This window comes from Macrobrachium rosenbergii, chromosome 13, assembly GCF_040412425.1.
Source record: "Macrobrachium rosenbergii isolate ZJJX-2024 chromosome 13, ASM4041242v1, whole genome shotgun sequence".
NCBI lineage: Eukaryota > Metazoa > Arthropoda > Malacostraca > Decapoda > Palaemonidae > Macrobrachium > Macrobrachium rosenbergii.
In genome coordinates this window covers 4,474,276-4,487,162 of record NC_089753.1, presented here as the reverse complement: position 1 = coordinate 4,487,162, position 12,887 = coordinate 4,474,276, and the positions used below count along the sequence as shown (strand labels likewise).

The 12,887-nt window shown below is 44.1% G+C and overlaps 1 protein-coding gene and 1 pseudogene across 1 annotated transcript in view; both read right to left on the bottom strand.

The window, feature by feature from the left end:
- The window catches only part of LOC136844863 (uncharacterized), a 484,772-nt gene extending 472,494 nt beyond the window's left edge, over positions 1–12,278 (bottom strand). The window contains exon 1 of the mRNA XM_067114107.1: positions 12,113–12,278. The gene's annotated coding sequence lies outside the window, so the exon portion shown is untranslated. The remainder of the gene's footprint in view (positions 1–12,112) is intronic.
- On the bottom strand, positions 2,529–2,646 carry LOC136845369 (5S ribosomal RNA; annotated as a pseudogene).
- Positions 12,279–12,887: the final 609 nt, after the last annotated feature.

Here is a 12,887-nt window from a genome sequence, read left to right as displayed (position 1 = left end):
TCTAGATGATCTGTCAACGGGGCGTGACCACAATGTGACTAGATCATAGACCATACAAAGAGGACAAAAGAGCATTACTAACCACCTAACCAACACCTAAAGCGTTAGTTTGCAAGGGATTGGGAAGACTGCCTCCAGTAGTCGACCCAACAACCATAAAAACACAATTAAAAAGGGGATAGGATCAGAGTTACCCCCTGTCCCCAAGGTTGCTGAAGCAGCAATGTATGGTCCCAGCGAAAAAGCAATTTTCGTATGCTACCTAAACATCTTGCCAAGAGTGTGAGGCAAACACCGAACTGACTTCGCCAAAATGTGGCACTAAGAATGTCACTGAGTACCATATTTTTCTGGGAACGCCATGGAGGTAGCAACTGCCCTCACCTCGTGAGCGTTAACTCTCAACAACTTGAAGTTGAGTCGTCACAACTAGAGTGTGCGTCCTTAATGGCGTCCCTAATGAAGAATGCCAGTGCATTCTTGACATAGGTTTAATTGGTTGCCTCACAGAACACCATAAATTATCCGAGGGACCACGAGTGTCCTGTGTTCTTTTAAGGTAGTACTTGAGAGCTCTAACTGGACATAGAACTCCCTCAGGTTCCTGTCCAATAAGGTCTGCTAAACCTTTAATTTCAAAGTGTCTAGGCCAAGGGTTAGAAGACCTATCATTCTTAGCCAAGAACTTAGGGCTTAAAGAATAGACAGCATTGTGTTCCTTGAAGCCCACATGACGGCCTCGAACTTCGCTCACTCTCTTTCGCTGTCGCCAGAGCCGTGAGGAATGCCGTTTTCGAGTAACATCCTTAAGAGATGCAGAGTGAGAGGCTCAAAAGGACTAAACATCAAAAACTTGAGCACTACATCCAAGTTCCAAGCAGGGGAATTAGCTGAGGAACCTTGGACGTCTTGAAAGAGCTCGTAAGATCGTGGAGGTCCTTATTGTCAGACAAATCTAATCCTCTGTGTCTGAAAACAATCGAAAGCATGCTCCGATAACACTTGATAGTCGGAACTGCTATATGCAGTTTTTCTCTTAAGTAAAGGAGAAAATCCGCAACCTGGCTCACAGTGATAGAGGAAGAGGAAAAGCCCTTCTTTCTACACCAACCTTTGAAGGTTGCTCACTTCGCTAGATATATCCTTTTAGATGAAGAACTTCTGGCTCTAGCGATGGCCCGTGCCACCTGGCCAGAAAAAACCCCTTCGCTCTGACCAAGTTTGAAAGTCTGAAAGCAGTCAGGTTCAGAGCGGGAAGATTCAAGATATCTCGTGAAGTGGGTTTGTATGAGCAGGTCTGCTCTCATAGGAAGGGTCCTCGAACGCGTCTACCAACCAGAAGAGAAACTCCGAGAACCAGTGGTTGAAGGCCAAAACGTGGGGATGAGAGTCATCCTCGTCCCTTGTGAGGCCGCGAACTTGCGTATGACTTCTCCCAGAATTTAGAACGGGGAAAAGGCGTAAACATCTATTCCCGTCCAATCCCAGAGAAGAGCATCTATCGCAACTGCCCCGGGTCAGTACAGATGAGCTTTATAGAGGAGCCTCGCTGTTCTTGAGGTCGTGAATAGATCCACAAGATGGCGACCCCAAAATTTCCAAAAATCTTGGCAAACCTCCTGATGAAGGGTCCATTCCTTCAGCAGGAGTTGATGGCGCCAACAGAGCAGGTCTGCTCGAACATTTTTGACCCCTGCAACAAAACTTGTGAGAATCGAAATGTTGCGAGCATAGGCTCAAAGAATAATCTCTCTTGCAAGGCTGAACAGGGAACAAGAAGTATTGTCCAAGTTTGCTAGAACTACACGATTGCAAACTTGGACCTCGAAGAATTGGAGAGCTAAAAGATAGCCGCCAAATCTTTGAAGTTGATGTTCCAGGACACCTGTTCCTCTCTCCAGGTTCCTAACACTTCCTCTCCCTCTAGTGTTGCCCCCCAACCTGTTGACGATCCGTCGGAAAAACAACACTAGGTCGGGGTTCAGAAGATTGAGGGAGATCCCTTTCTGCAATTTCGTTGGATCGAGCCACCACTACAGATCCTCTTTTATAGAAGGAAGAATTCTCAATTCCTCTTTCAAGTCTTCCTTGCTTTGCCAGTTCTCCAACAGAAAGAACTGAAGAGGCCTGAGATGCAGACTCCCCAGTGAAACAAACTTCTCCAGCGAGGAAATGGTCCCCAGCAGACTCATTCATTCCCTCACCGAGCATGTTTCCTTTTCCAAGAAGGCCGAGACTTTTTCGTACATAGAAGTTGCCGTTCTTGCGACGGAGACGCTATAAAAGCCGCTGAATACATCTGAATTCCCAGACACAATGGACAGTGAGGGGATCAGCTGCGACTTTTCCACAGACCAGAAGTCCCAGGGACTTCACGAGTTACAGAGTCAACTGAAGGTCCTCCAGATACCCGCCGACGACGCTCGAATCAACCAGTCGTCCAAGTAGAGTGAGATCTGACGTGCGACAGGTGCAACTGCATCGCAACGTTTTTCATGAGAAGTGTAAACACCTCGAGCAAAATGTGACGCCAACAGCATCTGGTGTTCCCCGGCGGTCACCCATCCAAGTACTGACCAGACCCAACGTTGCTTAACTCGCTGATCGGACGAGAAGCGGTGTTTTCAACGTGGTATGGCCGTTGTGCAGAGTCCAAAGCAGAGAGCCCTGAACTGGCGTCTAGCCCCCAAGACAACCTGAGATACTTCATCGAACGTGGATGAATTGGGGCGTGAAGATAAGTATCTTGAGATCCAAAGATACCATCCAATCCCGGGATGAAGGGCTCCTAGTATTGACTGCGAGGTCTCCATCTTGAACTTTTCCTTCCGGACCAAGTTGTTCGACCTGTTGACGCCCAAGACGGGTCTCCAGCCTACTGAAAGTTTTGGGACTAGAAACAATCTGTAGTAAAATCCCGGGGAACAGCGAGTCCAAGGCCTGTTCCACTGCTGTCCGCTCGAACATCTGTTCGAGCAGGTCAAACAGAAATTTCTGTTTGACAGGATGGCAATTGGGAAACAAAAAACAAAGGAGGAGGAGACAGGAAGGGAATCAAGAATCCTCTCTCTAACAGTAGGAGGGACCAAACGTCTGCCCCTCACTCTTTCCAGGCTTGTGCAAAATGAAGCCTGGTTGCTAATGGAGTCTGGAGATGAAAGGAGTCACTTGCTACCTCTCTTGAAGTGACATTCCTTCGGAAAAAACTCTCTCTCGAAAGTGCGGGTCTCGTGTTGCTTCCATGGAAGCCCCTTTGTTTGAAGGCAATTTATTTAGCTTTCGTTTACTTTTATGTATCATTGAGATCGGTGCATTCGTTATGAAGGAGATGCAGTTTGAATGTCGAAAACTTTAGTTTTGAGAAATACGATATTTTTTGCTTCTCTGTGTATTTATTTGCTTGCTGTTACACAGTTTGATGTTTTTATGACATATTGAAAAGCCAAAAAATATAACAATAGACTTGCAAAGTAATATAACTTCGCTAAATGAAGCTAAATGAAGCGAGTGTCAAAACACGGCTCAGGTTGGGCAGCGCGACGTCTTACTTAGTCAAGCTCTGAGCTGCTACTGACTGACTGCCCTGCGGCATTCCTGTCTTTCGCTGATGCGTACTAGGTCCACAGGGTTGCCATATAACGCATTAGATATTATTATTTCATAGCTAAAAGGAAATTACCACCGATATACTGACAATATCATTACATTATACGAAAAATGTAATTTTGTCTATGATAGGGTTACTGTTTTTGTTTATAACTCCTAACTATGGCGAATTTTTAAATAAAACTTTCTGAGAAGATAGTCAGGATATGTATGATGCCATATAAAAAAATCCCAGAAAATTTTGATTTTTCACAAACGCTCCCCCTTAAGACAAAGACAACTGCGAAGGTGGAGAGAGGAGCCGAAGGTTGAAAAGTCTCAGGAAACAGATCCTTAAGAAAAAAGCCAAAGTCTGATAATCAGAGGAAGAAGAAGACGAAAGATGTTTCTCTTCATCCAAAGGCTGTGACGAAAGAGGATGTTCTTTCCCAGCTGGCGGGTCTTGAGTGAGTGGTGAAAGTAGTTCCGATTCGCCGATACGTAAGCGGGAACTCCCGCGATCGAAGAAGTCGTCAACTAGAGTACGTATAGTAAACATAAAAAATGCGGAACGCTTCACAATTTTGCGTGTCTTAAGAAGGACATCAGATGTTGAAGCGGGTAGTTGTGCGACATGATGTACAACTGGAGCGGCGTCAACACAAGACTTGAAGCTATCAGATGAAGCGAAACGCGAGCGTCATGGCATGACGCGGGAGAGGCTCCGTGGCAAGGGCAGAAGAGAGTCAGCGTGGCGCAGCGTGCGCCGTGGCGTCATGGCTAGGTGGCGCCCGGCGTAAAGGTGAGGCGCGCGTGAAGCGTCATGGCTGGCGCGCGCCGGCGTCAAGGTGAGGCGTGAGCGTGAGAAGCGCCACGAAGAGCAAGACACTCGCTCCTGGCGCGAGTCAAGAGAAAAGTCCAACACCTCAAATCGGGAAGACGATTAGGAAGCCACTAAACACTCTCTCTAGGCGACAGGAGAAGCTCCAAAACATCTAGCAGACGAGGAAGACGAAGCAGGAGACGAAGGTGAAAGTCTGTACCTCTTAACAGGCAGTTTCGAATCTTGAAAGGTTCATGAGAGCATCCAGTTGATGTTGCAAACCCAACAAAATCTTACGCGTAGGAGAAGCAACTCTCTCGGAAGAAGGGCTGAACCTGAGAGAAGGAAAGGGGCGAGAGACGTATACTTCCTTCTCACAGGGGAAGAAGCTCTAGCCCTTGCCTTAGCGCGACAGGGGGTCGAGTAGCGTCATCATCCGAAAAACACTTTATTCTCTTCTGCATGGAGGAATATCCACGCAACTTTCGGGGAAGAGCACAAACGTCTAGAGGAAGAGGGCGTGGCGTCCTCTCCTCTAAGCTTCTCTTAAGAGGGCGAGAGTCCAACCGAGAACTCCAACCCCGAGGCGGGAGGGCGTGTCGGAGGGCGAGAAGCAATCCTTCAGGATGCGTGCCTGTGCACGATCCCTGGCAGCCTGGGTAGCGTCATCAGGACCTGCCAAAGGGACGCCAGATCGGTGGGAAGCCCCGTAACCCTCATGCGGCTTTCGACATGCCCCTCCCTGGTCCTGGGAGTTCGACAGAGGTCCAGGCCTAGAGGCATTATAGGGCCGATCTGACGCCCCCTCCACAACACTAGGGGCACTAGCACTAACACTTTGCGTTTGAATTGCATTCACTTTAGTTTCAAGAGCACGCATTGACTCCAACACGAGAGCCAGGGTATTACCTTCTGCAGCAACAAACTACAGGGTTAGTACTAAAATTAACTACAGGGTTACTAGTAGGAGAAAACCCTGACTGTCCATCTAAGGATGCACTCAAGGAGGAAGATCTCCTCAACCTATCACGCTCCAATTTAAGCATATAGGCTTCATATTTCTTCCACTCACCCTCAGATAATCCCTCACATTCATTATACCGATTATCATAGAGCATTGAACACCCTTACATATCATACATAAAGTGTGAGGAACTATCGAAGTCTTCGATAGCCTCACCTTACATTCACCCAAGCTACAGACTCGATAGCTAGAGGTAAGACATCTTAATTATAAGAAAAGTCAAAAGCAAAATAAAAAACGGTCCACAAAGAGCGTATGCCAAGTCACAGATCCAGTCGTATACCAAAAAACAACCAAAATACTTAAGTGACAACAAAATTCGAAATCCAAATGGCGGAGGAACTGACAACAGGTGTTGACAGTCCGGCGACAGAGAAAATCTGAATAGAAAATGGGAATGGTTCCTGATACCCGCCTCCCAGCGGCGGGAATGGGTACTAACCACCTGCCCGGCCACTGCGTGTGCCGCGAATTTTGAAATTCTGTCGGACTTCGGAGAATACAGCTATATATATATCTGACAGGTAAGTCTCATGAACAAAACAAAACTTTATATGTAAATTGTTTGGCATAGTATGTGTGGTGGCACTCTGACAAGTGCCGAGAAGAACAGAAATTTTGAGTGTGTTACTCTGATCTTGCATTTTCCTCAGTGCTATCACTAGAGAAAAGGAGATATTTTAGTGGGTAACTCATTTCGGATCACCACACCTGGACCAGGGACCAAGGTCCCAGAGATATATGAATTTTTTTTCTTTTATTTGAAAAAACTGTTCTCAGATGGTTGGCAATGCTGTGTGGCCCATGAAAATATTGCTAACAGAGATTACAACAGACTGAGAAAAGGTTTTAGGGGACGGGGAAACCTCAAGAAGTTTCCAAGGTGTGCACGCATGTGTACGGGAGGGGGTTGGATGGTTGGGCACCATGGGAGAGGAGGGGCAGTAAGGCTATGTAGAGATGGGGTTGTTTTGGAAGGTGGGTGGAGCTAGGAAGCAGTCTTCCCGGTAGGGAGCAGGTGGGGATACAGTGTAGGATGGGTGAAGAGGGCTAGGTAGACATCTGACTTGACACAGCTTGTTTTATTTTATGTTGTTATGCTTATGATTTTTTTAAATTTACATTTCATGCTGTTCTCATTTATATTTTACCATATTTTCTAATTTTTTGTTTTTACAACCCAAAGGGCAAATGCAATCATGTGCTGAGAGAGAGAGAGAGAGAGAGAGAGAGAGAGAGAGAGAGAGAGAGAGAGAGAGAGAGAGAGAGAGAGAGAGAGAGAGACAAACAACACCTGAGATGAAATAACAGATAAAATATTCCCTTGAGTACTATTATGACATGTGTGATCATTTATCATACTTAAGAGTCCACTAAACTTGTACAGTAATGAAATACTGAACAGTAAATCAAGCAGAGCAAAAAAAAAAAAAAAAAAAAAAAAAAAAAAATAATAATAATAATAATAATAATAATAATAATAATAATAATAGTAAATGTGATACCATGCTGAGAGAGAGACATGAACACACACACTATGCAAAGACTTGCTAGAGCTTGTTTCGTGTTGTTACACTTATGATATCTTATATTTCATTTTTCTCTCAATTAAATTTTTACTGTATTTTCTCATTTTTCACTTTTACAACCTAAAAGATAAACACACTTGTATGCGTAAGGTACAAGAGAGAGAGAGAGAGAGAGAGAGAGAGAGAGAGAGAGAGAGAGAGAGAGAGAGAGAGAGAGAGTTGGTAGATGAAGGTTAATTCTTTATTCACATGAGGGATAGGAACAGAAATACAGAACATATTAAGTTTTATCTGCCAGTTTTTTCTCGTTCAATGAGAGAATGCCTGCAGAGATTTCTCTCAGGAATGGAACTGAATTTTCGTATGTCTCTGCAGACATTCTCTCAATGAACGAGAAAAAAACTGGCAGATAAAATGTAACATGTTCTGGATTTTTGTTCCTATCCGTCATGAATATAGAGTTAACCTTTCAGCTACCAACTCTCTCTTGTTCGTACCCTACTCACACAATTGTGTTTATCTTTTAGGTTGTAAAAATGAAAAATGAGAAAATACAGTAAAAATATATATGAGAATAGTGTAAAATATAAGATATCATACGTGTAACAACACAAAACAAGATCTAGCAAGTCTTTGCATAGTGTGTGCGTTCATGTCTTTCTCTTATGTGGTATCATGTTTGCCATTTTCCTTTTTTTTGCTTTGCTTGATTTACTATTCAGTATTTCATTATTGTACAAGTCATGGATGTCGACTGTCTGGAATGAGGGTAGTGATAAATTCACGTGACACATGTGGGCACCAGCAGTGGCATTTAAAGGTCGAATAACTTCCCTAGTGCGATGCACAGACTCCCTTAACAGCCAGTGCCCTGGGGCCCAATACTAACAATATCTTCCCTGGAATGAGGGACATAAAGCATGATCAAGTCATATCCAAAACATTTGAAAAGGCAGAGGAGAGCCAACAGCAAGACAGTTGCAGAGTGCTAATTATTTCCACCTCATTTCATTTTTGGGTATATTGTACTAGGCTACTCTTTCAAACAAGACTACCAAAATTATGGCTTAATTAGCGATTCATACCCTTCTATCATAATTAACAACCACTTACCAAAGAACTGACATCAACAACAGCAAGTATGACATGAACAAACAAATCAGGAGACATGGCAAATTTTCAAAGTACTAATTTGTATTTTTCCTAACATACAAACCTGAAGGTATTTACATACCCTCAAGTGCTTTACATTGAAGGAAAGGTCATGAAAATCACCTAATCTCTTTGCCGATGCCTGGGCAAGTGAGAAAAGTCTTAAAGGTCAGATCCCTGTCTGATGACTTTTGTAAAGGCTCATTACGGTGCATGAGTCAGGCTCCTCATGACGAGAGTCACATCCCACTCAGGGGGCCTGAGTTCCCAGGGTGAGAAAGACTGTTCAAAGCTTCTCAAAAGCAGAGAGATCTACCCCTTCTAAATGGAGGACTTGGCCAAGGGCAGCTCTATAGGCCCTTGTGGTCAAAACTGAGAGAAGCTTCTCTCAACAAAGAAAGATGAGAAAGTTCACTACCTGCTGAAGAGTAACTCCTATCGGAGAGATACCCCATTCACAACACCAACCACAGAAGATGGCCCATTTCCCCTGGCACAAAGCCGCTGAGGACTTCCAAAGGTATCCAGACATCTCTGTCATTGTGCGCCGAGAAAAGCCTCTCTCACCACAGATGCTGAATGATCTCCACACATGAAGTGCCAGAGGGGAATATCTCTTGGTACCTCGGGAAGTAGAGCTAGCCTGGGTGTGAGATCAGACTTCTTGAAATTCATCACCACTCCCAAGTCGTGACAAAAATTGAATCCTGGAGTAATTGCGATAAAGAGCTCGCCAGGACTAGCCAACTATCCAGGTGCCTCAGAAGATGCAGGGACCAAAGCTGAAAGGGATGAACACCCAAGTGAACACCTGGGGAGTGGTTGAGAGCCTGAAACAAAGTGCCCTGAACTGGAACATCATCTCCCCAAGGGTAAGAGTATAAAGCGGAGCTACTTGCGGGCAGACTGACTGACGGGTATTTGAAAATAAGCATCCCTCAGGTCCACCAAAAGCATGAAGTCACTCTCTCTGATGGAATCGAGCACTGACCATACCATTTCCACCTTGAACTGGGTCTGGCGAACAAACTGGTTCATGGGAGAGAGGTCGATGACCAATCTCCTACTGTCACCTTCTCGGAGAGAAACAGATGGCTGTAAAACTCCAGAGGGCAATCGTTCATGACTTGCACAGTGCCTTTCTTCAGCATCACCTTCAACTCTTCCCACAGGGTTAGGCCTTTCAGTGAGACAGAAACTTAGGTCTGGAAGCTGACCGGATCATTGGAGAGGGGTGGCAGAGACTCAAGGAGTACTAGATATCCTACCTGAAGAACATCCACTACCCAGGTCTCTGCTCTGTATTGCTGCCATCTTGCCCAATGGCTTGACAGGCATCCCCCCACCATCGGCAGCAAGTGGGGAGGAACGCAACCCCTAGAGTCCTCTGCCCTTCTTACCCTTGCCCCCTTTCCTGGAATGGGCAGGGGGCTGAAAGGAGCGCGAATAAGTTCCTTTGGTATTTGGGTGTTCCAGCCTGACCCAAAGCTTGGGCTGTAGTGCCACTCGAGGACCCAGAGCTCTTGGCTACTGCTTGGTGAACTAGCACATCATCATACTCAACTCAAAGTCTGTCTACCACAGCTTCCACCTCTCCTCTAGGGAAGAGGGAAGTGGAACCCTGTACCGGTCCGTTCCTGAGCACCAATGCCTACTCCAAACGGATAAATCTGTTAACACGAGATAACCTAACGTCTCTTCTCTTGGGTACTAGGTTTGCCCACAGGTTAGCTGTCTGGTGGGATAGGTAGGCAATGGCCTTACTACCTCCAGGAAGTACCAGTCTCCTAAACTTAGCACCCTCTTTAAGTGTACAGGAACCTGAAGAGGATGATGTAATCTTTGCCACAGCTAGAGACTAAAGATCAATCAAGGAGACTGTCTGGAATGCTGCCATGGCAGTCGATTCCAATACAGCTGCCTCTGACTGTGAAAGAGAAACTTCTGTGTGGAGGTGGTTCAATGACGACGCAGGCACAGTTGAGACAGGTCCGGTTGAATTTTCCCAAGATGTAACTGAGTACTGGGACCTTTCCCTGAAAAAAGCAGGATGCCATATCTTAAATACTAACCATGGAATTTTCTTGAAAATAATCTCACTATGTTTCCACACCCAAATTACTCTAAAGGCACTAATCTAATCTAACCTAACCCAACCTAGGGGTATGGCAAAATAAAACCAGGGCTGGTGCAATACTAGCATACATCTCAGGAATTTGTGTTCGGGTCAACCTATCTAGTTGGCAAAGGCCTCTCTGAGGGTAAGCAGTATTTCCTCTGGTGAGTGAGAGGCTAAGGAAGTGTCCAGCACGACTGGCTAGACCGAAGTGAATTCTCCTGCCCATACACAAGAGAATTCACCAGGTCATTTATGAGAGCGAAAAAGAAGGGGGGGTACATTTTTTTTGGGTACATTTATGCAGTATATGAGGAAAAAGGTTGATAACTCTTTTGCATAAAGTTTTCAGTTTAAAGTGCGATGGTTGTTGTTTACAAGCATACTGAGTGTTTACAGTTATGTGGTATCGACAAGGTTAAGTGAGAAAGGGTAAAGAGTTACCTTTGAATACCCTTAGATTTTTTTACTTGCCCTTATCAGGATTTCACCATTATCCAACCGGCCCCTCTCTCTATAAATCCAGATAATTGCAGGATAGCTGTATGTCAATTATTTTTACCTCAACGGAATTAGAAAATTATTTAAAAGTTTTGCAATAATTTGTTGCTCACACGGCGATAAACAAAATTGTCATTAAGCCCATCTAAAAAATTGTTTTTGAGCACTAACACTTCAGTATATTTTAGCCTATTTAGACATCAAACAGTCCAAAACTGTCAAGGATTCGATTTTGATCATTCCATGAACTTCAAAGATCGGTGCCTCACTTAAGGGCACGAACCATGTACTTCTCCCACTGCTTTGCCTATCTTGTGGTTTGTGCATTATTGACCAAATACCATTCCTAAGAGTGCAATTCTCTATTCAGGTAGTAGGCCTATGCAGGTCTACTCAGATTGCATTCCCTCCCAAATGCAAGCTACACCATGTGATCCTTCCATCTCTGTACATACAGTACATAGGGTCCCTTCATTTTTGTGCAAAATAGCCTACATGAACTAAATATTTTTTCCCACTGGTTATTATGTGATTCTAACCAATTTTGTTGAAGCAGACCACTGGTTTTGGTTTCTTTAGTTCCCTATTCAGGCTTACAACAATTAATGGTGGTGGCTACAGTAGGAAACCAGTGGTTGTACCAAAAAATAGTCATGATCACATAGCCTAAAACATGTCACCAGTACAGCAGTTGGAAAAAGTGTTTGGTTCAAGTAATTCAGAATAAGGCCCAATCGGTTTTGGGTGTATAGTAGTTCAGTTTGCAGAATGCAGAATGGGAGTGTATAACGTACAGACTGAGCTACCTTGGAAATAGGTCTACCTGAGAAGGTAGCAATGCTAAAAAATAGGCTTAGGTGGGCACGTTAGAAATGTGTATGATCTGGCCCTGAGGTGTGCGTGCCACGACCAGCTGGAATGCCATAAATAGCCTCTCAATCCATCTTCCAGGAGCAGCGAAGCCCTGGGGCCAAGACAGTGCCCAGCATCCACGAACAGGTTAGGTTTAGATGTACCCCTGTTAAAAGCGCCTACTAGGCTAAGGCCTATGTGTCTGATGTGGTCTGAGGCGGCCGCCACACCAGAAACAGTAAGAAACGGCCAAGACTAGGCCTAACTGGCTTGCCCACCCCAACGACAAAGCAATCAAGTAAGGACACGGTAGAATACCTAAAGAAGCAGTGGGGCGTCATTGCAAACAGATTATGAAAAAATTGGTCGTTCACAACAGGAAGCACAGAGAAGGCTTCAGCGACCGAAGCCTACCCTAACGCAGCAAGAACACCCCAGGCACCTCTAGGCTTCCCCAAAGACTTCCCTATCAGTATCACAGCCCAACGAAAACCCAGACATTCTGTACTAACACAATTTAGAAACCTTACCTGGAAACGTAAAATATCTTTGGCAGCAAATATGATTGAATTTGCGTATCACTTTACATATTATATCAATGCTACTTTAACAAAGTTTTGGCGCCATGCGTAATATCGCTAACTTAACGAGTGCAATGTTACCAAAGGGAAAACCCGCTATCCGGCAAACAACCTCTGCAAATCGCTACTTTTTCTTCATGATTCGCTAGCTTTTCTTTGTTCATAAATTGGAAAATTTTATACACAAGCACACACACACACACACATATATATATATATATATATATATATATATATATATATATATATATATATATATATATATATATAATATTTCTTTACTCACTAGTTTAACATACGTGTATGTGCCCAGAAACCATGCCGAATTAATCCTTCAGTAAAAATAAATAAATATAAAAAATAACGGGCATCATCCTACAGAAATTCTGCTAAAAGCCATACTGATGTTGCTTCCCCGATGTAAAACGCCGAATCGTATGCTGCCAGTATTCCTAACTTTTCTGACACGGGAATATCCTAGAATGACAGCTTATCTATATTTTTTAAATTATTGATAGTGAAAATAGAATTATCCAAATTCAAGCAGTACGTTTCCTAATTTCACTTTTGTCATACCAGCTTGGCTGAACGATCCCTTCATGCTTGGCATTTGATTCAGATAAAAGAACGTTTATTCATTACCAGGGGATGCAGTCCTTAATAATAATTTTTACCAAATGCACCTCGGTACTTTGCTACTCAAAAATGATATTTTTATAAATAT